This window comes from Meles meles, chromosome 4, assembly GCF_922984935.1.
Source record: "Meles meles chromosome 4, mMelMel3.1 paternal haplotype, whole genome shotgun sequence".
NCBI classification, from domain to species: Eukaryota; Metazoa; Chordata; class Mammalia; order Carnivora; family Mustelidae; genus Meles; species Meles meles.
This window is the reverse complement of record NC_060069.1, coordinates 81,555,471-81,583,265: the sequence shown is the minus strand read 5'-3', so window position 1 is coordinate 81,583,265 and position 27,795 is coordinate 81,555,471. Positions and strand designations below refer to the sequence as shown.

The 27,795-nt window shown below is 40.5% G+C and overlaps 1 protein-coding gene across 4 annotated transcripts in view; it reads right to left on the bottom strand.

Moving 5' to 3' along the window:
- Positions 1-27,134, bottom strand: part of PLCH1 (phospholipase C eta 1) — a 213,571-nt gene extending 186,437 nt beyond the window's left edge. For 3 of the 4 annotated variants that reach the window (XM_046001927.1, XM_046001928.1, XM_046001929.1), the window contains exon 1: positions 27,002-27,134. The gene's annotated coding sequence lies outside the window, so the exon portion shown is untranslated. Of the gene's footprint in view, positions 1-8,332; positions 8,385-27,001 lie in introns of all 4 variants that reach the window. The other variant, XM_046001925.1, reaches the window with a different exon arrangement.
- Positions 27,135-27,795: the final 661 nt, after the last annotated feature.

Below are 27,795 nucleotides of genomic sequence, written 5' to 3'. Positions count from 1 at the left end.
GCACGGATCGATCCCTGGACACTGGGATCATGACCTGAGCTGTAATCAAGAGTCAGACGTTCAACAGACTGAGTCACCCAGGCACCCCAAAGACATCTATATATTTAATAATACCTTTTTTCAAGAACTAGAAATAATCTCAGTATTACCAATAGTACCTGTTTTCTACAAAACTATATTGACTATTCATATATATTTTTTAAAGACTTTATTTATTTGAGGGAGGGAGAGAGAGTGAGCATGAGCTGGGGGAGGGGAAGAGGCAGAGGGAGAAGCAGACTCCCCACTGAGCAGGGAGCCCCATGTGGGACTCGATCCCAGGACCTGGGGATCACGACCTGAACCACAGGCAGACATGCTCAACTGACTAAGCCACCCAGGTGCCCTGATTATTTATATTGGAAATATTTTAAGTTACATGGAATTAAAGAGAATCCTGTCTGTATTTATGCTCAATTTTCTTTTTTTTTTTTAAGATTTTATTTATTTATTTGACAGATATCACAAACAGGCAGAGAGGCAAGCAGAGAGAGAGAGGAGGAAGCAGGCTCCCCGCGGAGCAGAGAGCCTGATGCGGGGCTTGATCCCAGGACCCTGGGATCATGACCTGAGCCGAAGGCAGAGGCTTTAACCCACTGAGCCACCCAGGCGCCCCTATGCTCAATTTTCCTTACTCACTCGATCTTATGGTTTCCTGTGTCATTCTTTCCTTTGCATTCTCTGTTCATCCTCAATCCAGGGAAGGTTAGCAGAATCAGAATATGAAAGAATAATGTGCTTTTGTAAATAGTTAGCAAAACAGATGAACATACCTGACTCTTACTTGGCTTCCTCTTAACCAGATGAAAGAAGGAAAGAAGAAGATATTAACATAAGTGATTCACCCATGCAGCTAGGAAAGGGTAACCATGGGACTTGAAATCATATCTTCAGATTCCAAATCCAAGATTCTAGCCATCACAGGCTAGAAGGAACTAGACAGTTATACAATATGGTGGGATTTTTTTTTTTAATTTTTTAAGATTTATTTATTTAAGTGAGAGAGATCAGAGAGAGTGCACACACGAGTGGGGGGAGGGGCAGGGGGAGAGTAAGAGAAAGAATCTCCAGCAGACTCCCCTATAAACTCTCATACATTCCTCCCTCCCTTTGAATGGTGGAATCTAATTCCCCTTCTTTTGAATACAGGCTGGCCTCAGTGACTCCTTTCTAACAAAATCAGTTGTAATTGATGCTATGAGTCTTCCAAATCTAGATCATAAAAAGGATACACCTTCTGCCTGGTTCCTTATCTCTCTCAGGAGGCTCACCCTGAGAACCTGACTACCATGTTGTAAGGAAGCTCAGACATGAGTGTTCCAACTGATCGCACCAGCTGGGCCCTCAGCCAACAGCCAACCTCAACCACAGACATGTGAGTGAATGAATCTATAAACCATTCTAACTCCAGACTTTAAGTCTTCTAGATGAAGTTCCAAATATAGAGGGACAGAGACAAGCCATCCCCTCTGTACCCCATCTATATTTCTGACACACAGAATTAATGAAAGGTAATAATTATTACTGCCTTAGACACTAAGATTCGGGGCAATATGTTACATAGCAATAGATAATGAATATAGGTAACATCCTTGGATACATTCAGTGAGGACTAAGACCTTCAACTCTTTGAAGACAGAAATATAAACTCATACAGATGTATGTAATACTAAGATACTTGAGCACTGGTCTTCTATGGACCCACCTTTCCAACTTCCAGATCTTTTTTTTTTTTTTTTAAGATTTTATTTATTTATTTGACAGAGAGAGATCACAAGTAGGCAGAGAGGCAGGCAGAGAGAGTGAGAAGGAAGCAGGCTCCCCACCGAGCAGAGAGCCCAACGTGGGACTCGATCCCAGGACTCTGAGATCATGACCTGAGCCGAAGGCAGCGGCTTAACCACTGAGCCACCCAGGTGCCCCCCAACTTCCAGATCTTTTTCTCACACTGTCATCATTGCCCTTTTCTTTAAAGACTGGTTAAAATGCCACTGCCTTCCTGGGGCCTCTTGTTAGTTCAGTTAGTACAGCATGCAACTCCTGATCTCAGGGATTCAAGCCCTACATTGAATGAAGAGATTACTTAAAAAAATAAAATCTTAAAAAAAAAAAAACTACTGCCTTCCTGAAATGCCCCCAGAATCTCTCCCTCCAAGTTATCTAAAACTCTCTCATGCATGGAACTACCATAATCCTACATACCAATTATTGAGTATCTACTACCTATCAGGAACCATGATAAGGCTTTACATCATGGCATCTCAACCTTAACTACACATTAAAATCAATCACATGGGAAGCCACAGAATTCAGGCCCCCAGGCTATACCCCAGACCAATTACACCAGATCTCTGGGGGTGGGACTTGGGCATCAGTGGGTTTTAATCGTCCACAGGATGATTCCAAAATACAACCAAAGGTGAAAACTATTCTTCATGTATATTATCTCTACTCCTTGAAGAAACTCTTCAGGATGGGTGTTTTGTTGTTGTGGTTGTTGTTTAATGTTTTCTTTTTAAGATGTTATTTATTTGTCAGAGAGACAGCGCACAAGCCGAGGGAGCAGCAGGCAGAGGGAGAAACAGGCTCCGCTCTGAGCAGGGAGCCCAATGCGGAACTCGATCCCAGGACCTAGGGATCATGACCTGAGCCGAAAGCAGATGCTTAATCAACTAGGCCACCCAGGCATCCCAGAGGTGGGTGTTTTTAGGAAGAGGAGGCATGGAAAATGTAAACGGATGAGCTAGAGCACAAAGGTACAAGTAATTGAATCCTATGGCTTCCAGGCTGTTTTCCTCCTTAATTGTTCACACGCCTGACCTCTCCTGGCATCTGCTTGCTGCTGAAGGTTAGGGGAAGGCTGTAAGCTGCCTCTGAGTGCCAGACCAAGGCCATGCACACACTGCATGCCCTTAGTGTAAACATCAGTGACGCCGTCCTTCTATGTCCCCTTTCCTGGATTCCTGCCTGGTGGAAACTGAAGGAAGAAAGGGCTCTCTCTCGCGTTCAGAATCAGAGCAAATGATTTCAGAATTTAGAGATGATGGAGGTGGAGATTAATGGAAGCAATAGGGCGGGGGCAGAGAGAGGTGTGCAATAAACCCAATCTTAAAAACACACACACATACACACACACAAAGAAAAACAAAAACAAAAACAATCTTGGCTTTCACCAGATTCAGATGATCCAAGGACCCAGTGCTCACTAAGGGGAAGTGACCGGAAGGAACCTTAGAAATTAGCTAAGCTAAACCTCTCATGGTGAAGTCAGAAAAAAAAAAATCTGACCCCAAAGGATGAAGCACTTGCAAGAGAGCATAGCTGTTAAATAAAGCTGCCAGGAAACCCAGCCTCAGGAGTCTCAAAGCTGGGATTTGGGGTTTCATGGTCCCATTTGCAAGAACACAATACGTGAAAATATCTACTAAAATGCAGTTTCATTGATTTTTCAAAAAATACCAGTTCAGATTACATTAGAGATATGTTTCCATTGCACCATTCACGTAATTTGAAGTTGTTTGGTCAATATTCAAGCAGAAGCAGAGATGTTTAAAAACTGACTCAACTTCCCTTTGGGACTTACTCCACCTCCTAAGAGGTCCATGAACATACATGTTACATTTAGAACTCTTCACAGAACACACAGATGCCTAATCCAGCAACGATTCACAAAATTAAGAACTTACAGTAACTAAGAAACATTAGATAGGGAAGTAACTGGTTGTTATTAAAACTGGCTTCAGATTCTGCCTCCTGAAAGATTAATAAGAATTTTTTTTTTTTTTAGTGGATGGTAAAGTTACAGGAAATGCTAAATAAATGCATGTATCTTTTAACAATTTATTTTTACCCATTTTTAGAGCTTGAAACACACAGGAGAGCTCACAAAACATACATTTTGATGTCACTTACCACCCAGAGACAATGCCATGGACACTGTGGCCTATTTTTTTTAAAACACAAATCAGGTCCTACTATTTTGCAATCTACTTTTTTAATCTAGTAACTTATTAATATATTGTGATACTCTATCCATATCAACATATTTCTATAAAATAAATGTAATTTGAAAAGGAAATTGTAATCAACTCTACTCAAAGACTACACTCCAAAAAGTCAGTAAGGGGGCGCCTGGCTGGCTCAGTCGGTTAAGCATCTGTCTTCCGCTCAGGTCATGATTCCAGGGTCCTGGGACAGAGCCCACCATCGGGCTCCCTGCTCAGCGGGGAGCCTGCTTCTCCCTCCGGCCCTCCTCCTGCTTGTGCTCACTGTCTCTGTCAAATTAATAAATAAAATCTTAAAAAAAAAAAAAAACCTCCCTAAGAAATAAGGCAGCCATAAGAAATGAAAGAAGCCAGGTAAGCACGCAGAGGGGAGTCACCTGTCAGATGAACTATAAATATCCACAAAATCTACAAGCTCCTAAGTTTGTTTTATGATAAGTCACCTTTATAATCATTCCACATTTGTTTATTTTTGCCATTTTATCTGTAGGTTCATGACTAAAATTGCCAATGTCAAACTATACGATGCTTAGAAAGCTGTAAGTGTAGGATAGGACCACCTACGAAAAAGGAAATTCTGGATGACACCTTTAAGAAAAGTATGAAGTATTTTCAGTAACAAGCAAAGATGTTTAAAAACGTTTTTAGCACTCTACAGAGGAAAAAGAAATCCTTTACATAAACAACTGCTTCACAAAAGTCCCAAGAAAAAGCCGTACAGTTGCAGGCGTCCCTTGAGCTGTTGTCCCCAACCTCCTTCGTCTGGCTCTCCTCTAGGAAGCTCCTTTACGTGCACAGGCGTAGCTGGTGTCTGGCCCAACCCAACTCAGGTGGGCGTGTGGCTTAGACCTGCCAAACCAAAGAACAGCATCCCCAGGGCCACAGCCTTTTCAGACCCCTGAGCACCAGGCATAGGGTTCTGTCTGAACTATTGGAAAAACAGTTTTCTGCTGGACTTGAAGTTTTGAGGCCTCAAAACCTAAAGTTCCAGGCACCCATCCTGTCACTACAAGAGGAGGATCTGGGGCGCCTAGGTGGCTCAGTGGGTTAAGCCTCTGCCTTCAGCTCAGGTCATCATCTCAGGGTCCTGGGATCGAGCCCTACATCCTGCATCAGGCTCTCAGCTCAGTGGGGAACCTGCTCCAGCCCCACCCCCGCGCCTACCTCTCTGCCTACTTGTGATCTCTCTTTCTCTGTCAAATAAATAAATAAAAATCTTTACAATCAAAACAAGGGATCTGTTTGAGGATCTGTGTGAGACTGGATCCATCCCAGAAGAACGGAAAGAAAGGAAGTCCTGTTGGTATCATTTAAGTCACACCTGAAGCTACACCTGTCCCTGCCCTTTTTAGTTAAATGAGACAGTATGTCCCCTTTTTCGTTTAGTGTTGTTTAAGCCACATCACATTGAGCTCTCTATCACTTGCAACCAAAGAGTCTTGACTGGTGAGATGTGTCAGCAGAGCAAAATGGAAAGAGAAGCCTCCCGGCAGTCCCGAGCACTCTGTTCTAGCTTCCTCTCTAACAACTGACTCGGGGGACAGGGGCAAGTGTTTTCAACTAGTCCTGAGTTTCAGTATATAATTCTGTATTTTCTGGAGATTTCCTTAGAGATCTACTGCATTCAAGTCCTTTGTTCTGGTAGCAAAGGCTTCCTCACACCCTTTAAAGGTGTAGGAAGCAGAGCAAAACCTGAAACTTTCTCTTTAGCTTCAGAATTCTCTTAGTGGTCTTTAAATGTGAGGCAAATCTCTATCACCGCTTTAACATGAGTTTTATGAAACACTGCAAATCTATTCAAGTCACTTAAATAGCTTAGTAAAGGATAACTATTCAGGGCGCCTGGGTGGCTCAGTCGTTAAGCATCTGCCTTCAGTTCAGGTCATGATCCCTGGGTTCTGGGATCAAGCCCCACATGGGACTCCCTTCTCAGTGGGGAGTCTGCTTCTCCCTCTCTCTCTGCCTGTCACTCCCCCTGCTTTGAGTGCTCTCTCTCTCTCTCTGTGTCAAATAAATCTTAAAAAAAAAAAAAACTATTAAAATTCATAAATGGACATCAGTTTTAAAATTGTTCCAAAGGAATCAAAAGAAATAGGAAAATCTTTAAAAGAACTTTGCAGGGGGCGCCTGGGTGGCTCAGTGGATTAAGCCACTGCCTTCGGCTCAGGTCATGATCTCAGGGTCCTGGGATCGAGCCCCACGTCTGGCTCTCTGCTCTGCAGGGAGCCTGCTTCCTCCTCTCTCTCTGCCTGCCTCTCTGCCTAGTTGTGATTTCTCTCTGTTAAATAAATAAAATATTAAAAAAAAAAAAAAAGAACTTTGCAGGATGAAGGGAACATTATATATATTTATATTACATATATATGTATATATATAACATAAATGTATCTACACACAAAAAAAATACATATACAATTTTTAAATTGTTTAATTCCAGTAGAGTTAACATTAGTTACGGGTGTACAATATAGTGACTAAACAGTTCCATAGATTACTCAGTGCTAATCCCCATCACCTATTTCACCACCACCACCCCCACCCTCCTCCCCTCCGGAAACTCTACAGTTAAGAGTCTGTTTTTTGTTTGTCTCTTTTATTCTTTGATCTTTTGTTTCTTAAATTCCACATGTGAGTGAAATCATTTGTCTTTCTCTGACTGGCTTATATGGCTTAGCATTTCACTCTCTAGATCCATCCATGTTGTTGCTTTTTTTTTTTTCTCCCTTAAGTAGAGGGATTTGTCCATGATACGCTGATGAGCTGACCCCTATTTCTCCCTCTTCACCTACCCCAACTGCTACCACCACAGCCCATTTTCCTTGGCACCCCTCTTCCATAAAAACTGCCACTCCCACTCTCATTCCTCCCATTCTCTCAAGATATATTTTGCAAATCACTATGGCTTGTACAATATTTCCACTTATATCTTGCCTTTTAAAAAAACTGACACTTATCGGGGTGCCTGGGTGGCTCAGTCGTTGGTTAACCCTCCAACTCTTGGTTTCGGCTTGGGTCATTATCTCAGGGTCCTGAGATGGAGTCCCCTGGCGGGCTCTGCACTCATTGCAGAATTCACTTGACATTCTACTCTTTCTTCCCTCTCCACCCCCACACACATCCTGCCCCCCACCCCATGCATGTGCACTCTCTCCCTAAAATAAATAAAACACTTTAAAAATAATAACAAAATAAAATAAAAACCTGACACAATAGCCCTATGAGTCATTTTTTTTTTTTTTTAAAGATTCCATTTATTTACTTGACAGAGACAGAGCAAGAGAGGGAACACAAGCAGAAGGAGTGGGAGAGGAAGAAGCAGGCCTCCCGCCAAGCGGGGAGCCCAATGCAGGGCTCGATCTCAGGACCCCAGGATCATGACCCGAGCTGAAGGCAGACACCCAACACTGAGCCACCCAGGCGCCCCAAGTCACCGATTATTAAGCACGAGTTCAAAGAGGTTAATAGGACACAACAGGTTGCAAACCCATGTCTCCAGACTCCAAATCCACTGTGTCCAGTCCAACGCTATCCTCCGTCCAGCAGAGTTCCTTCCCTGACACTCTGCTTCCCTATGGAAAGAGCCTAGAGCTGTGGTACTCATGATAGGCAAGACTTATTCTTCCCACCCCAACCCTTCAATCAACTCCACTAGGGGCCAATCAATGAAGGAGAGGAGGCAGGAGGAGAAGCTTAAATTTGACTTCAAAAACCTGAATACCCTGTTCCTCCAGCCAGGAGCCTTTGAAGTAGACAGATTGCAAGGGATCAGAGTAAATTGTCAGTCCTCTGATTATCAAATGGTGGGAGGTTTCTTTGCAATGAAATTTGAGTCAGCTACTTGGACCAAGTTCTCGGAAACACCAAGGCCAAATTTGCTGGCCAGCCAGCATTGTGAAAACTGTCTGAGAGATCGGCGTATTCTCCAGATTGCTAGGGGAAGAAGGTTATAGTCCGAAATTAAAACATAATGTATGGGGGCACCTGGGTGGCTCAGTGGGTTAAGCCTCTGCCTTCGGCGCAGGTCATGGTCTCAGGGTCCTGGGATTGAGCCCCGCATCTGCTCAGCAGGGAGCCTGCTTCCTCCTCTCTCTCTGCCTGCCTCTCTGCCTACTTGTGATCTCTGTCAAATACATAAATAAAAACCTTAAAAAAAAAAACAACATAATGCATGAACTCACCCTGCTATTGGAAAAGAAATAACTAGTTCACAGGATGTAGTAAGACATCAAAGAGCAATGGAAAAATGCCTGACTGGAAGTTAAGAGGCTCAAGGTGCAAACCAGTCCTACCTCTAAATTGTCAGGTAAATCTCTTCATACCCTTGTACTTCAGCTGCCACATCTGTGTAACAAAAAAGGGGTGGCGGTGAATGAGATGCTCTCTCAGAGCTTCTGACCTTTAATATCCCACACTCTATTAATAAGGATTATGGGCAACCCTTCCCCAATATCCCAATCTCTATGTCTTTTTTTTTTTTTTTTTTAGATTTATTTATTTGACAGAGAGAGACACAGCGAGAGAGGGAACACAAGCAGGAGGAGTGAGAGAGGGAGAAGCAGGCATCCTGCTGAGCAGAGAGCCCAATTCGGGGCTCGATCCCAGGACCCTGAGATCATAACCTGAGCCAAAGGCAGATGCTTAACAACTGAGCTACCCAGGTGCACCCTCCCTGCCCTGCCTTGCCTTTAATTATGAATTAAAATAGCCCTGAGAAAGCACAGCTAATTCCCTTTAGCAGTGTAGCATTTAACTTATATGGAGAAGTACTGATTTCCCTTTCTTTAAGCCTTGCCGCGAGATAAAAGACATAATTAATAGGCTCTGACAGTAATGTTCATAAAATAATAAGTGCTTAGAAACAGGAAGGCATAGGGGCGCCTCGGTGGCTCAGTCAGTTAAGTGTCCGACTCTTGATTTCAGCTCAGGTCATGATCTCAGGATTGTGAGATCGAGCCCCTCGTGGGGCTCTGAGTTCAGTGAGGAGTCTGCTTAAGAGATTCTCTCCCTCCCTCTGCCCCTTTCCCCTCTAAAATAAATAAATTTTTTAAAAAGACAGGAAGGCATACGGGAAAAGTTTCCAAACTGCGTCCTGCACCTCATGACTTTTAAAAACACATTTGGGAATTTCTGTACCCAGGTATCCCTAGAAGTTGAGAATTCAAACCAAACCCAGTTAAAAGCTAAATTTCAAAGAAAGCAGCTCCTCTAGTATTTCTCCGCTAATTTTAAGTGAAGAGAATTACACAGTGCAGGGACAGGGTACCAAGGGCCCCAGCTCCTCTTCCTTTGGACCAGACCCAAACTGCCAGCTTTTCAAGCAGTTCAGAACACTGCCTGGGTGAGCCGTGGGGGGCCCTGGTCAGAGGCGCCCCATTCCACTTCTCTGCTGGCAGGTCACTGTCCTGTATCCAACCCCTCACCCCCTTGTCACAAGCTCCCTCCCTGCCTTCCCACAGGTTTCCAAGCACTGCCATACTGGTTGTTAAAGGGCTCTGCAAACAACCTAATTCCAAGCGAGCCCCCTCCCAGCTATGTCCACAAAGGGAAAGAAATAAAAGGGTACTTTGTTCATTTTTTTAAGGCTCGAAGGGACACCACTAAACCCTAAGTTCCTGGTGTGTTTTATTTCTTTACAGCAATCAGGAGCTGAATATGCTGAGCTAGTTGAGCAATGAGATATAGTCCACCGTCCCAAGAACATGCATACTTCCTTTGAAAAGACTAGTTTAAAATATAATATGTATCCAGCACTTGACAGAGTCCCTACCTTTTGGTTTAGCAATAGTCTTCTAGAAATATACCATTAAAAAAGTAATTAAAGATACAGGCCAAAATGTATACATAGAAATGTTCACTGCATCATTTCTTATAATACAAAAAAATCAGAATTCTAAATGTTCAACTATTGGGTTAGCTTTGCCAGTTGTGCAGGTAGTTAACAATCGTGTTTGCAAAGGTTTTGTAAATGAGTGTAGAAAAATGTTCATGATATAATGCTATATGAAAAAAAAATAGGATATAAAACACCGACTATTGGGCTCCTGGGCCTGGGATCGAGTCCCGCATTGGGGTTCTCTGCTCAGCGGGGAGCCTGCTTCCACCTCTCTCTCCACCTGCCTCTCTGCCTACTTGTGATCTCTGTCTGTCAAAATAAATATATTTTTTTAATCTTTTAAAAAAAAACCCAACTATGAAAAGCAATATTGCATAGAATAATGGATCCTGGGGTGCCTGAATGGTGTCTTGATTTTGGCTCAGGTCATGATCTCAGGGTCATGAGATCAAGTCCCAAGTTGGGCTCTGTGCTCAGAGCCAAGTTTGCTTGTCTCTCTTCCTGCAACCCCCCCCCCCAAATAAATAAATAAAATCTTAAAAATTAAAAAAAATCAATGTTTCACCATTAACAGTGATGTTTGTTGTAGTAGGTTATTTATAAATATTCCTTACCATTTAGAAAGTTCCCTTCTGTTTCAATTTCTTGAACAATTTTTTACATAACATTAAACTTTTTTTTTTAAGATTTTTTTTTTTAATTTGACAGACTGAGAGAGATCACAAGTAGGCAGAGAGGCAGGCAGAGAGAGAGGAGGAAGCAGGCTCCCTGCTGAGCAGAGAGTCTGATGCGGGGCTCGATCCCAGGACCCTGAGATCATGACCTGAGCCAAAGGCAGAGACTTTAACCCACTGAGCCACCCAGGCGCCCCAACATTAAACATTTTAACATACTTTCTCTGCATGTGATAAGATCTTTCAGCATTAATCTGTTGTAAATTTACCAAAATCTGGTAAATTTTCTAATGTTAAACCAACCCTGGGATTACAGGAGGAATCCAATTTGTTCACGATGCATTGTCTTTTTAATACATTGATGATTTAGCTTGCTCATGTTTTATGATTTTTACATGTATGTTCCTAACTTTGGCTTACAATTTCCATTTCTCATATTGTTCTCGACACTTTTGTATTGAGGTTATTACAGCTTTATAACATGGATTTCTAATCCCTAGAAGAATTTATACGAGTTTGAAATTATCTTTTTCTTAAATGTTTGATAGGACTTGCTCACAGGTTCAGTTGTTAAGTGTCTGCCTTCAGCTCAGGGGTCCTGGGATCAAGCCCCCTATGGGGACCCTACCCTGCGGGAAGCCTGCTTCTCTCTCCCACAATCCCCTTGCTTGTGTTTCCTCTCTATCAAATAAAGAAAAATCTAAAAGAAAAAAACAAAAAAACAAACCTCAGTCTAGACCTTCCTTTACAAAGAAATATTTGGCTACTGGTTTGTTTGTTTGTTTTCAACTGGTTTATTTTATTTAAAAATTTAAGGATTATTAAGCCTTCCTATCTTTTCAAATTTAGTTTTGGTAAGTTTTTATTTACCTAGTAATTCATTAATTTTTTCTAAGCTTTCAAATGTTTCGGCATAAATTGGTTCACAATACAGTCTTTTTAGTATCTAAAACATCTGCTTTTCCATTCCTAATATTGTTTATTTGTACTGTTCTCTTCTATTTAAGTCACTCTCACCATATGTTTATCAACAACATTACTAGCTCTTATGAAGAGCCAAAATTTGTCATTACTGGTCCTCTGTAATGAATATCATGAATATATTACTACTATTCTTTTCTATTTTCTTTGAATCTCTTTTTCACCCTTTTAGAATCTTCTAACTTCAACATTTAGCTAATTCAGGTTTTCTTTTCTAATATAAGCACTTATACATGCTTTAGCTGCTTTCCCCAACCCCGAATTTTGGCCCATAATATTTTTCTTATCTTCTAATTAAAAATACTTTGATTTCCATGACGGTTTCTTCTTTGATGAAAAGGTCATTTTGAAACATTTCTATGATTATTCATAGCTATATTTTTAATCAGTTTCAAGCTTAATTGCATTGTGGTCACAGATATGGTCTGTTTGACACAATTATTTAGTAATTGCTAAGACTTCAGGGTGCCTGGGTGGCTCAACTGGTTAAGCATCTGCTCAGGTCATGATCCCAGGGTCCTAGGATCGAGGCCCATATGGGGCTCTCTGCTCAGCGGGAATCTGCTTCTCCCTCTCCCTGCTGCTCCCTCTGCTCTCTCTGGCAAGTAAATAAATTAAATCTTTAAAAAATTGTAATTGTACAATTTAAATAATTGTAAGACTTGCCTGGTAACAAAGTTTGAATGTTTTTTTATAAATGTAAGTGTGTTTGGAAAAAATGCATAGTCTGCAGTTTTGAGATAGTGATTTTCATGCCTATCACCTCAAACTTATTCAAAATCTACTGCTTAAATATTCTATATGATCACAGATCTTTTCCCCCACTTTATCAAGTACTGAGGAAATAGATTAAAGTCTCACTAGTAATACAGTTGGCCCCTCAATAATGCCAGGACAGGGATGCCAACACCCCACACAGTTGAAAATCCACATATAACTTTTGACTCCCCCAGAAACTAACAGCCTGCTGCTGACCAGTAGCCTTATGTATAACATAACATAAAGAGGCAATTAATACATATTTCATGTTATATGTATTACATACTATATTCTTATAATAAAGTAAGCTAGAGAAAACAAAATGTTAATAAAATCATAGGAAAAATAATTTACAATATTGCACTTATTGAAAAAAATCATGTATAGTGGACCTGTGTGGTTGAAACCTATGTTGTTCAAGGGTCAGCTGTATACGTTTCTCATTATAGTCTTATATATTATATTGAGCATACCAGCTCAAGAGAGTCAGTCAGTCAGAGAAAGACATATATAATTTCACTCATATGTAGAATTTAAGAAACAAAACAAACAAAGGGGAGAAAAAGAGACAAACCAAGACAAACCAAGAAACAGACTCAACACTAGAGAACAAAGTGATGGCTACCAGAGGGGAGGTGGGTGGGGAATGGGTGAAATAGGTGATAGGGATTCGGAATACACTTACCACGACAGCACTAATATATGGAATTGCTTATATTCTACACCTGAAACTAACTTAACACCGTATGCTAACTATACAGATTAAAATAAATTTTTTAAAAGTTCATCATTCTGATGAGTTGAAACTTTTAACCAATATAACCATTTTTTTTTCTAAAAATACTTTTTCAGCATGTAAAGTCTATTTTGCCCAATGTCAATACTACAGGTTTTCTTCTGGTTTTTAATCATCCATTTATCATTCTCTATTCTTTTAATATTCTTTTAACTTCTCTGTATTCTTATGTTTCAGACATGTCTTTTATAAACAGCAAAGAGCTGAATTCATTTTTCATCCAGTGTAAAAAATCTTTGGTTCCTTCAGATTATAATTACTGATAATATTAGTTACTTATTTCTATATCTTGTTTTGTACTTGCTATTTGTCTTATTCTCTTTTCTCAGCTTTTTTGACTTCATGATTTATTTTTCTCATTTCAATTTTCCCCATTAGCTAGAAAGTTATTCCCTCATTTTTAGTGGTTGCTTCAGAAATTTTAACATACACACTTCACTAACCAAAATCTACATTTAACCAGTATCTTTGGCTTCCTCCCAAACTATGCAAGAATTTTATAAGATATTAACTCCTTTTACTTCTCCAACTTTTACCATTTTTTAAAAATTTTTATTTATTTTTTTGACAGAGAGAAAGAGAACACAAGCAGGTGGAATGGTAGAGGGAGAAGCAGGCTTCTCGCAGAGCAGGGAGCCCGATTTGGGGCTGGATCCCAGGATTCCGGAATCAGGACAATGACTGAGCCACCCAGGCACCCTCATTTGTTTTATCTAGTTCCCACTGAAGACATTATTATTTTATCTAATCAGTATGTGCTTTAACTTATAAATTTTTCCTTTTTTTTTTTTTGCTCTTCATTACTTTTTGTTTCTGAGGTCAACTATCTGGAAATAATTTACATCTGCCTGAAATGTACCCTTTTAGTGATAATCTGCACAACAAAGTCTAGGTTTTTGCGAAGTCTGCAAAGTCTCTGCTCTCATTTTTTAAAGATATTTTTAATGGAAATAAAATTCTAAACTGACAGTTAATTTCTGTCAGTACAAGAAAGATAATATTTTTTTCTCTTCTATCTTCGGTTGTTGTGTTATCAGGATAATTATTTTTTTTAATATTTTATTTATCTGAGAGAGAGAGAGCGCGCATAAGGAGGGTGAGCAGCAGAGGAAAAGGGAGAAGCGGGCTTCCTGCTGAGCGGAGAGCCCAGTGTGGGGCTCCATCCCAGGACCATGGGATCATGACGTGAGCTAAAGGCATATGTTTAAGGGACTGAGCCACCCAGGTGCCCCTTATCATGACTCTAAAGATAAACTGCCTCTCCCTTCTGACCTTGCTTAAGATCTTCTCTATTTTCTGTGTTCTATCATTTAATTATATTTTATCTATGTGTGGAATGTGGAAGTCTTTTTACTCATGATTGGGATCCATGTGACCTCATGAATTATGAGCAGTTGTGTTTTTTCTTGGTCCTTGAAAAATCCTAGGCATTATCCTTTAAATGTTGCCTCCTCTCATTTCCTCTCTTCTCTTTCTGAAACTATAAACTTATGTGGGATCTGAATTCTCCAACTTCCACATTAACCTTCTTTCGGGTTTTTTGTCACTTTGCATCTCTGTGTTGCCACTGGAAATTTTCTTCAGATGGATCATTCCGTTAACTATCTCCCTATTTGGCTTGGATTAATCTGCTGTTAAACCCATTCACTGAGTTCTGATTTTCGATGATTCTATCTGTATTTTTTCAAGCTCTATATGGTTTTCAGATAGGTTGGTTCATCTTTACAGTTTCTTATTTTTCAGCTCACATCTTGTTTTCAGTCTTTTTTTTTTTTTTACTATGAAATGCTTATTTTTGTTCAAATTGTACTGATGGGGATACTCTGATGTCTAGGACAAAAACAGATTCCTCCAAAAGAAGGATGCAAATTGGCTTTTGCACAGTACCAGGGACACTTGCAATGTAGGATTTTTTGTTTGTTTGTTTTGTTTTGTTTAAGAAGGCTCCATGCCCAATATGGGGCTTGAACTCACAGCCCAGAGATTAAGAGTCTCACGCTCTACCGACTGAGCCAGCCAGTAGGCCTGTAGAAACTACTTTTTTCTTATTTTTTAAAGATTTTTTTATTTATTTATTTGACAGAGAGGGAGACAGAGAGAGAGAGGGGTAACACAAGCAGGGGGAGTGGGAGAGGAAGAAGCAGGCTCCCCACTGAGCAGGGAGCCCAATGCGGGGCTTGATCCCTGGACCCTGGGAACATGACCTGAGCCGAAGACGATGCTTAACGACTGAGCCATCCAGGCGCCCTAGGAACTACTTCAAATCAAATTTTCATCTTGAGGTTTTTCTGACCATCTAGTTATTGTAATTCTACATACACATCTGTATTGGAGCTAGTTTAGGTTCACAAATTCTTGGGACCAAATAGCAAGCATTTGTTCAGAGCCACAGTTTTTGAGAAGTGATTTTTCTTGCAGTCTTAAACAGTTTTTAGGAGAGAGGAGTTTTGGTTTTTCATTCTAACTCACCCTTATATTGAGGGAGAAGCCTTCTGAAGTCCCAGCTTCATAACCAAAGGGTCCCACTCAGATGTCTTACCTAGTCTCTTATCCCCTTTGTCCTCAAGACTATGAAAAAAGAAGTACAAGTTAAACTGGTTTGGCAAATGCCCTCAAGGAAAAAGCCAACTTCATTGCAACAGATCCCTTCTCGCTTAGCTTTTGACCTGAATATTCATTACTTTCACACTGGTTCATTGCATTTAATATTCCACTGTATCCAGCATCTTTAAATTATTTCAGCCAGAATGCTGGTAAACTATATTGCTAGAAACAGAACTCAACCCTGGGAATTCACATTTAAAGCCACAGAGGCTTGGAGTCTGACAGCCAAATCAGAACGATCTAGCCCCAAAATGAACCAGTTCAGTGCCTGTCACTTTGTAATAACTGCTGGTATTTTAACACTTCCTATGTGCCAGATATTGTGGTAAGTATTTGTATTTCTTATTTATCCTTACAATAATCCTAAGGGCCCATTTAACAGAACCACAGAGATATTAAGTAATTACCTAAGGTCCACAGCTATCCAAGTGACAACACTGGGATTTTAAACTCAAAAAAGTCTAACTCCAAAGGTCACACTTCTTTTTCCCCCAAAGATTTCACCCTTAAGATCCATGCAATTTTATTTCTCAATAAATAACGTAAGAGAGGGAAAGACAGAAATATAGAGATAGCATGCACTACTGGGTACCACAGAGTCACCAACGAAATGCAGGCTTTCCTATTTTCAATTCTCTCTACTTCCCTATGCTCAGGTCAGGGTTGACAAATTTCATCTTTTTTTTTTTTTTAAAGATCTTATGTATTTATTTGACAGAGAAAGATAGTGAACACAGCAGGGGGAGCAGCAGGCAGATAGAGGGAGAAGCAAGCTCCCCGCTCAACAGAGAGCCCAACTCAGGGCTCAATTCCAGGACCCTGGGATCATGACCTGAGCCAAAGGCAGACACTTAATGACTGAGCTACCCGGGCATCCCAAGATCAGAAATTAAAAGAAGGAAATATAAAAAGTCCTCAAAGCAATATTACAAAAGGAAATAAGATATTAAACCTGAGTTGGTCATAAGAACCATCAAGCTCAAGAGGTCATAAAAAAAAATCTAGTCAAATATTTTTAAGTTGTGGAAAATCAGCTTTGTTTTTCATGGGCTGAAATATTAATTCTTTTTTTTTTTTTAGATTTTATTTATTTATTTGATAGAGAGAGAGATCACAAGTAGGCAGAGAAGCAGGCAGAGACAGAGGGGAAGCAGGCTCCCCGCTGAGCAGAGAGCCCGATGTGGGGCTCGATCCCAGGACCTTCAGATCATGACCTGGGCTGAAGGCAGAGGCTTGAAATATTAATTCTTAAGAAGCTCTGGTGTGGTGGGGAGGTGGCTCAGTCAGTTAAGCTCCAGGACTCTTGATTTAGGCTCAAGTCGATCTCAGGGTCATGGGCACAAATGCCAATGACCAAATCCGCACTCAGGTGAGGGAGGGGGGGGTCTGCTTGGGATTTTCTCCTTCTCCCTCTGTTCCTCCCCTACTCATGTACATGCATGTGCGCATGCTCTCTCTCTCTCTCAAATAAATAAATCTGGGACACCTGGGTGGCTCAGTCGGTTAAGCTGCTGCCTTCAGCTCAGGTCTTGATCCCAGGGTCCTGAGATGGAGTCCCACCTAGGGCTTCTTCCTCAGCAGGGAGCCTGCTTCTCTCTCTGATTCTGCCTGCTTGTGTGCTTTCTCTCTCTCTGACAAATAAATAAATAAAATCTTAAAAAAAAAAAAAAAAAAAAAAAAAAGGTCGGGGCACCTGGGTGGCTCAGTGGGTTAAAGCCTCTGCCTTTGGCTCAGGTCATGATCCCGGGGTCCTGGAATCAAGCCCCGAATCGGGCTCTCTGCTCCGCAGGGAGCCTGATTCCTCCTCTCTCTGTGCCTGCCTCTCTGCCTAGTTGTGATTTCTCTCTGTCAAATAAATAAAATATTTTTTAATGTCAATATTATTAATAAATAAATAAATAGATCTTTTTAAATTTTTATTTTTTTATTTATTTTCTTTTAGAGAGAGAGTGTGCACAAGCAGGGAGGGAGCGAAGGAGAGAGAGAAAAAAATCCCACAACCTGAGATCACAACCAAAGTTGAAATCAAGAGTCAGTCACTCAACCAGTGAGCCACCCAGGCACTGGAGTAAATAAATATTTTAAAAATAAAAATGGCAGCTCTGGAAAAAATAGGAAGCTAGTGAAGTTACTACAAGTTAAATATATCCACTGAACTTCACATTAACTGATCTCTTCAAGCGTGCAAGTTCTTCATTCTTTTTAAATCTAACTAATAACCAACTTGTCTGAAGTTGTAATTTGAAGAAAGGTGTTATAGAAAACATTAATGAGAAACATTGGGAAATAAAACTAAACAGTTTATAAAATTCCTCAAATGAAATTTATCATGCAGATTTTGGTGGGGTTTTTTCTTAAACCACTACAAAAAAGATTAAAGATATTGTAACTAACTCCTGGTTATTTGTCACTGGCCTATATGTTTTCAGTTATTATATTCTCTTGCATAGTTTCCTCCCCTTGGAATACCTACTATTTCACTTTAAAATCATGGGAACTGGAGTGGGGATACAATATCCTAGTGGCTGGGTCTTGTTCACAGCTGCCCTCAGAATCTTCCATTATTCCATGAGAATCTCATCTCCATTCAAGGAAGAGAAGGATCTCCTGAGTATCCAAGCACACAGCATCAGAATCCACTGAAGTCCGAATGCCCAACATTTCATCTTTTCCTTCAGTAATGCTAGGAGAAAAGATCCTATGCCCCAACAAAGGATAGTAAAGAATTCAAGTTAGCTTCGATTCCAAAGACTAGAACCAAGCAGGGCCAGAGTCAACAATGTTCATACCATTCTGCCAGCATGTATGCCAGGAGGTGCTTTCAGGTATCAAGGAATAACTCTTGGGTCACCTGGGTGGCTCAGTTGGTTAAGCATCTGCCTTCAGCTCAGGTCATGATCCCAGAGTCTTGGGATGGAGTCTCACATCAGGCTCCTTGCTCAGAGGCCTGCTTCTCCCTTTCCCTCTGCTCCTCCCCCTGCCCCCCCTGCTGTGCTCTCTCTCACACTCTCTCTCTGACAAATAAATAAATAAAATCTTTAAAAAAAAAGGGAAAAAAAAAGAATAACTCTCCTAGTCCTAGGGAGATAAGGGAAATGTTGAGATTTGAAAGTAAGGTGTGAAAGGCAACTAAATGCACATTATCTAAGAAAGTTAAGTGTGTTGGCCCTGTTCTACCAGGCAGTGATAAAAAAAAAAAAAAAAACTATTCGTTTCTTTTTCAAAGTTGATCTTCTGACCTCTACTGGAAAAAAATGAAGTGACACCTTTTGTTGTGACACTCTGCTCACCCAGAAGAGAAAAGCAAGTTTCATCTATGCCAAGATGCTAATTTTTACCTATCAGATTAGCAAAAATCAACAGTTTGGTGACAAACTGTGTTGATAAGAGTGTGGAGATACTGTTACTGTAAGACATTTCTGATAGGAGTAAAAAACACAAATTCTATGGAGGCCAATTTGGCAATATTTATCAAAATTACAAGTGTACATACTTCTAACCTAGCAATTCTACTTCCAAGTAGAATTATACTAAGCTGTACTTAGACAGGTATGATATGGTATCTATTTAAGGTTAATCATTGCAACACTGTTTTCAAAATATCAGAAGTAACCTAACTGACCATTAATCTGGGTTAAAGTTCAGTACATCCAGAGGCCCCTGGCTGGCTCAGTTCATAGAGCATGCGATTTTTTACCTCAAGGTTGTGAGTTCAAGCCCCATGCAGGGTATAGAGATTACTTAAAAATAAGGGGCACCTGGGTGGCTCAGTGGGTTAAGCCGCTGCCTTCGGCTCAGGTCATGATCTCAGGGTCCTGGGATCGAGTCCTACGTCGGGCTCTCTGCTCAGTGGGGAGTCTACTTCCCTCTCTCTCTCTGCCTGCCTCTCTGCCTACTTGTGATCTCTCTCTGTCAAATAAATAAATAAAATCTTAAAAATAAATAAATACATAAAAATAAAATAAAATATTAAAGGGGCGCCTGGGTGGCTCAGTTGGTTAAGCAACTGCCTTTTGCTCCGGTCATGATCCCAGACTCCCGAGATGGAGTTCTGCATTGGGCACCCAGCTCCACCGGGAGCCTGCTTCTCCCTCTGACCTCCTCCCCTCTCATGCTCTCTCTCACTGTCTCTCTCTCTCAAATAAATAATAAATAAAATCTTTTTAAAAGATAATAAAATATTTTTTAAAATTTCAGCACACCTATTTGGTGGAAAATATGCAGCCATTAAAAAAATTAAAGAACCCAGAAGATCCAACACAATATTGAAAAAGAACAAATTTGGAACACTGACACTATTCAACTTCAAGACATACTCTAAAGCCACAACAATTAAGAAAGACTGCCTGGTATTGGCAAAATAAATAAATTAATTAATTAATTAATTAAAGAGAACAGACAGTGCAGCAATAGACCCACATAAATAGAATCACCTGATTGGGGCACCTGGCTGGCTCAGTCAGTAGAGCATGTGACTCTTGACCCTGGGGTCATGCATTCAAGCCCCAAATTGGGTATAAAGCTCACCAAAGGAAAAAAAAAAAAAAAAGAATCAACTGATTTTTGACAAAGAACAAAGGCAATGCCATGGAGCGAAACCGGTCTTTTCAACAAATGGTGCTGGAACAACTGGACATCCACATCCCAAAAAAATGAACCCAAACACACACCTTAAATCCTTCACAAACATTAACCCAAAATGAATCAAAGATCTAAATGCAAAATCCAAAACTATAAACTCCTAGAAGATAACACGGGAGAAAACTCAGATGACCTTGAGTATGGCAATGACATTTTAGATACACCACCAAAAGCACTGACCATGCAAGAATGAACTGATAAGCTGGACTTCATTAAAACTATAAACTTGCGCTTTGTGAAAGACGGTAATAAGAGAATGAGAAGACAAGCCATAAGACTGGGAGAAAATATTTGTAAAAGGCACAACTGAAAAAGGATGGCTATCCATAATACACAAAAAACTCAAAACACAACAAGAAAATAATCCAATTAAAAATGGGCCAAAGATCTTAACAGGCTGCAGCCAAAGCTAATACACAGATGGCAAATAGGCATATGAAAAGATGATCCCCATATGTCATCCAGGAAATGAAAATTAAAATAATGATGAGATACCACCAAATAACTATTAGAGGGGTCAAAATCCAGAACACTGACAGCCCCAAATGCTGGCAAGGATGTGGAACACAGATGCCTGGTTGGCTTAGCTGGTTAAGCATCTGCCTTCAGCTCAGGTCATGAACCCAGGGTCCTGGGATGGAGTCTGCCATCTGTATCTAGCTCCTTGCTCAGTGGGGAGCCTGCTCCTCCCTCTGCCTGCAGCTCCCCCCTGCTTGTGTGTGTGCGCGCATGCACGCATTCTCTTTCTCTCTCTCTCTGACAAATAAAATCTTAAAAAATCTGAACGTGGGGCGCCTGGGTGGCTCAGTGGATTGAGCCGCTGCCTTCGGCTCAGGTCATGATCTCAGGGTCCTGGGATCGAGCCCCGCATCGGGCTCTCTGCTCCGCGGGGAGCCTGCTTCCTCCTCTCTCTCTGCCTGCCTCTCTGCCTGCTTGTGATCTCTCTCTCTCTGTCAAATAAATAAATAAAATCTTTAAAAAAAAAAAAAAACTGAACGTATTTGTATGTATTCATAAATGCCAGCTGTATTCATAACTGCCAAAACCTGGAAGCAACCAAGATGTCCTTCAGCAGGTAAATGCATAAATACACTGTGGTACATTCAGTCAATGCAATATTATTTGGTGCTAACATGAAATGAGCTGTCAAGCCATGAAAAAATGTGGAGGAACCTTAAATGCATATTACGGAGTAAAAATGTCAACCTGAAAAGGCTACATTTTATAGGATTTCAACCATATGACATTCTGAAAAAGATAAAACAGTGAAAAAAAATCAGATCAGTGGTTGCCAGAAGTGGAAGGGTGGGGGAAGAGATGAGTAGGCAGAGCACAGGGTTTTTACAGTAGTAAAATATTCTGTATAAAACCATAATGATAGGTACGTGTCATTATACCTTTGTCCAAACCCCTAAGATTTACAACACCAAGAGTGAATTGTAAGGTAAGCCATGAACTTTAGGTGATAATGATGTGTCAATATAGGTTCATCAGTTGTAACAAATGTACCACTCTGGTGGGGAATGCTGATAATGGGGGAGGGAGTGCCCATGTGGGTACAGGGAGTACTTGAGAAATCTCTGTACCTTCCCCTCGATTTTGCTATGAACTAAAAACTGCTCTAAAGAAATAATTTTTTTTTTTTTTTTTAAGAATTAAGAGGGGCGCCTGCGTGGCTCAGTCGGTTAAGCAGTTGCCTTCGGCTCAGGTCATGATCCCACAGTCCTCAGATCCAGTCCCCATTTAAGCTCCCTGCTCAGCGGAGAGTCTGCTTCTCCCTCTCCCTCTGCCTGCTGTTCTGCCTACTTGTATTCTCTCTGTCAAATAAATAAATGAAATCTTTTAAAAAATAAAGAATTAAGAAGATCCTTAGACGGATATAGAATGATAAACTACATTGTTACAAGAAAAAAATGCAGAATTATGTGACTAGGCCACTACTATTTTTAAAAGGAGGGGAAAAAAGCATCCATATATATTTGCATATAGAATAGTTCCCTCCTTAGTCACACAAAAGATGTTCCAAGACCCCCAGTGGATGCCTGAAATGGTGAATATACCTACTATGAGCTCTATACCCACAATGTTTTTTCTCCAATATGTACCTATGATAAAGCTTAATATATAAATTAAGCACAGTAAGAAACTAACAAAAATAAAGTGTAACAATTATGAGAAAATACTGTAATGAAAGTTATGTAATAACACATGTGGTCTCTCTCTGAAAATATCTTGTACTGTACTCACCTTCTTGTGGTGATGTGAGAGGACAAATGCCTACGTGAGGAGATGAAGAGAGGTGACTGACATGACGAAGCCTTGAGCTGTGACTCACCTCTGACCAACAGCAGAATCTCCTGTTTCCAGTTACTGAAGCTGCGGAAACCGCAGACAAGAGGGACTACTCTATGTTATATATATATATATATAATTACACATATGTGTCGTTTTGAAAAAATATATACAAGAAATGACTAATACTGTTGGTCTATTAGAGAATCAGCTGGATGGCTGAGGGACAGAAATGAGAGAGAATTTTCACCAAATACCCTTTTAAGTTTTTTAAATTGTTAAGCATACAAACATGATCTACTCAGCCTAACAAATAAAAAGTAACATAGCAAAGACAATTTGGGAGGAAAGGGGGGCACCTGGGTGGCCCAGTTGGTTGAGCAGCCGACTCTTGATTTCAGCTCAGATCATGATCTCAGGGTCATGAGATCAAGGGCCTCTGGGCTCAGCAGGGAATCTGCTTGAGATTCTCTCTCTGCGCCCCCCCTTTCCCTCTCTAACATAAATAAATAGATAAAATCTTTATAAAGAAAAAAGAAGAATTTTGTGGGGGGTGCCTGGATGGCTTAGTCTGTTGGGTGTCTGAGTCTTGATCTCAGTTCAGGTCTTGATCTTGGGGTGGTGATTTCAAACCCTGTGCTATGCTCCAGGGCTGGGTGTGGTGCCTACTAAAAAAAAAAAAGAAAAAAGAAAAAAGAAAATAGTTAACTTTATTTTTTTTAAAAGATTTTATTTACTTATTTGACAGAGAGAGAAGGAATACAAGCAAGGGGAGTGGGAGAGGGAGAAGCAGACTTCTCACCAGTGGGAGCCTGATGCTTAACAACTGAGCCACTAGGTGCCCCGAAAAATAGTTAACTTTAAAAAAAAAGAAAGGGGGGGCACCTGGGTGGCTCAGTGGGTTAAAGCCTCTGCTTTCGGCTCAGGTCATGATCCCAGGGTCCTGGGATCAAGCCCCACGTCGGGCTCTCTGCTCCGTGGAGAGCCTGCTTCCTCCTCTCTCTCTGCCTGCCTCTCTGCCTAGTTGTGATTTCTCTCTGTCGAATAAATAAAATATTAAAAAAAAAATTTTTTTTTTAAAAAGAAAAAAAAAGAAAGGGAAGAATTTTGTAAGCAGATATATAATTTTTTACTTCACCAAATTTGAGAGGAGAAATTTAAGAATGTTTTGAGAACTGGTCTTGACTTGAGTTTTTGCTTTTGACTGAAACTTGGACACTAAATAGTAGTTTTCACATTTCTCTTTTGACAAGTGAAAAAGAAGTTTGTATACAGTTTGCGTTCACTCTCTTCCAAGACTGTATTTTAATGACTTACCCAGTAAAGAGAAAAATACTTCCAATTTACAACCCATTTAAAACAAACAAACAAAAAAAAGCTATGGTTCAGAATAAAACATTTGTACACAAGTTTTTTTTTTCTTTTTCAATTGGAGAAGAAAAGATTTCTGACATTCACATTCAGACACTATTCAAGAAAAGAAAAAATAATAATAATAATCACTCTGCAGGGATTCCTCTATGAGAGAACATAATGGGGTAACGGGTGGAGGGTACTTTCCAGCTTTTGCTCCATAAACACACTGCCAGCAGAAAATAGGTTTAGTTGCTCAGGAATGGGACAAGTTTGATTCCCATTGGCCCACTGAATCTGGCTGCAGCCAATAGGTGATGTTTTATGAGAGGGAAGAAAACTAAAGGAATAAATATAAAAGTTAAAAAGTTAAAAAGAAAAAACAAAAACACCTTCCTCAGCCCTGTTACTGAAATCCAAAAGAGCTAAGGAAAACTACTTTGAAAAATTACTAAATGTCGGTGCCTGGGTGGCTCAGTCATTAAGCGTCTGCATTCAGCTCAGATCATGATCCCAGGGTCCTGGATCAAGTCCCACATGGACTTCCTGATGAGTGGGAAGCCTGCTTCTCCCTCTCCTGCTCCCCCAGCTTGTGTTCCCTCTCTCGCTGTGTCTCTCTCTCTGTCAAATAAATAAATAAAATATTTTTTAAAAAAAATACTAGGGAGCCTGCGTGGCTCAGTTCATAAGCATCTGCCTTCGGCTCAGGTCATGATCTGGGGGTCCTGGGATGGAGCCCCGCATTGGGCTCCCTGCTCAGTCAGAAGCCTGCTTCTCCCTCTCCCACCACCCCTGCTTGTATTCCCTCTCGCTGTCTTTCTCTGTCAAATAAAATAAAATCTTTAATAAAATATATTAAATGTAAACTTCGGTGAGATTTAAAAAGATAGTAAGAAAATACAAATCAAAACCATAAGGTATCACATCACACCTGTCAGAATGGCTAAAATCAAAAACATAAGAAATGACAAGCATTGGCAAGGATGTAGAGAAAAAGAAACTCTTGTATACTGTTGGTGGGAATGCAACCAATGCAGCCAATGTAGAAAACAGTATGGAGATTCCTCAAAAAATTACAAACAGAATTACCATATGATCCAGTACTTCCACTACTGGGCATTTACACAAAGAATACAAAAACACAAATTTGAAAATATACACGCACCGCTATGTTTATTGCAGCATTATTTACAACAGCCAAATTATAGAAACAACCCATAAAGAAGATGTGGTATCTATATACACAATGGAATATTACTCTCGCATAAAAAAGAATGAATCTTGCCATTTGCACCAACATGGATGGATCTAGGGCATAATAATGCTAAGGGAAAAAAGTCAAAGAAACACAAATATCATATGATTTCACTCATATGTAGAATTTAAGAAACAAAACAAACAACAAAGAAAAGGGGAAAAGACAAACTAAAAAGCAGACTATTAAGTAATGAGAATAAACTAGTGGTTACCAGAAGGGAGGTAGGTGGGGGGATGAGTGAACTAGATGAAGGCGATTTAGAGTACACTTATCAGGATGAGCACTGAGTAATGTACAGAATTGCTGAATCACTACATTATACACCTGAAATTAATATAACACTATATGCTAATTGTACTGGAATTAAAAAAAAAAAAAAGACAGTAAGAAAGTTGTTTTTCTTTAAAATTTCATCCCAGTCTCCTACTTCTACAACTTAGGAGTCAAGATGTGATTACTCATTTATTTCTTCATTATTGAAACCCAAATGTCCTTTTTTTTTTTTCACTTTTAGTTAAGTTTAAGTCTCAAAATTCAAAAGGCACAAAGGGGTATACAATAATAGTTTACCTCATATCTGTCTCCCAGCAACCAACATTATTAGTTTCTTGTATATTCTTCCAGAGATATTCTATATGCATACAAGGAAACCCTCCCCCACCTTTTTTTCTCAATCTTTCCCTTCCTATTCTTTTACACAAATGGTTGTATGGAACCAACTCTTGTGTCTCTGTCAAATAAATAAAAGAAAATCTTAAAAAAAATTCAAGGGATTTTTTTTTTTTTAATATTTTATTTATTTGACAGAGAGAAATCACAACTAGGCAGAAAGGCAGGCAGAGAGAGAGGAGGAAGCAGGCTCCCTGCGGAGCAGAGAGCCCGATGTGGGGCCCGATCCCAGGACCCTGGGATCATGACCTGAGCCGAAGGCAGAGGCTTTAACCCACTGAGCCACCCAGGCGCCCCTCAAGGGATCTTTACATAATTTTAACTCCTTATATGAACACATATTACTCTTTTCTATAAAGAAATCTCTTTTTAAAAGTTTAGTTTCGGGATGCCTGGGTGGCTCAGTCGGTTCAGTTGCTGCCTTCAGCCCAGGTCATGATCCCAGGATCAAGTCCTGCATTGGGCTCCTTGCTCGGCAGGGAGCCTGCTTCTCTCTCTGCCTCTGCCTGACACTCTGCCTGCTTGTGCGCTCTCGCGCTCTCTCTTTCTCTCTCTCTGACAAATAAATAAATAACATCTTTAAAAAATAAAAAAAGTAAAAAAAGGTAAGTTTCTTTTCAATATCTCTCATATCACTCAAAGTTAAGAAAAGTTGTTAGGAAGAAAAAAAGGGGGGGGGGATGCCTGCATGGCTCACTCCTTTAAGCATCCGCCTTAGGCTCGGGTCCTGATCTGGATCGAGCCCCACCTCAGAATCCCTGCTCTGCAGGGAGCCTGCTTCTCCCCCTGCTTGTGCTCCCTCTCAAATAAATAAATAAAATCTTTTTTTTTTTAATTTTATTTATTATTTATTTGACATTTGACAGACAGAGATCACAAGTAGGCAGAGAGGCAGGCAGAGAGAGAGGAAGGAAAGCAGGCTCCCTGCTGATCAGAGAGCCCGATGCGGGGGCTCGATCCCAGGACTCTGGGATCATGACCTGAGCCGAAGGCAGAGGCTCTAACCCACTGAGCCATCCAGGCGCCCCAATAAAATCTTTTTTAAAAAAATGATCTAGAGAACAAAATTGCTTACAATTACATGACAAATCAACTCACTGAATTTCTGGTCCAGTATTCTGATTCCTGAAAAAAACTGTATAGATCTTCAAAGTTCCCACCAAGGGTAGTTTTGCACAGGTAACATTAACACCCCATGGAGACCTGTTCCACGGTCCAGTCCAGAGGCACCTTCAATGAAACTGAAGAGGGAGGGGAAAAGGAAGTAGGAAGCTAAATTTGAATGTTTGGTTCTCCTGGATTAGCAACAAGGAAGTGAAGGCAGATGAAAAGAAACCAGGATTGCCTCAGATCAGTTAATCAGTAACCTACATATGCTAGCTCTAAACTAGATCCTTCTGCCTTTCCGTGGGAATTGATTGTTCATTGGCACCTGAACGGCTGTCCAAGTGCAGGAGTCTCTTGTAAAGCACAGAAGAACCAGCCACAGAGAAAAGAGGCTGCTAAAAGGGTAAGCCACAGATACTCAAGAAGAGGGAAACCCAGAGAACCCTCCAGGGTCCTGTGTGGTACGTGAAGCCGAGACTGATTTCCAAAGCAGAGTCCAGCATCCGTTTTCTGAAGCTTCTCTTTCCCGCTTGTATCAGTCATAGGGAGCAAAGAAGGCCCAGGATGAGGTGTGCTTTTACAGCACGGTTTGCTACTAAGAACACTAGACCAGATGTCTGCTGGCAATGTCCAGGCTCAAGTCCCAACTCAGCTGTATGAGTGTGGACATTCCTAAACTTTAGTTTCTGCATGCATAAACCAGTTCCAAAATATTACAAATTTAAAACCAGCCCAGTACAACCCAGTCTCAATTTCCCAACAAGAAAGCAGAGCTACCTTAGGAG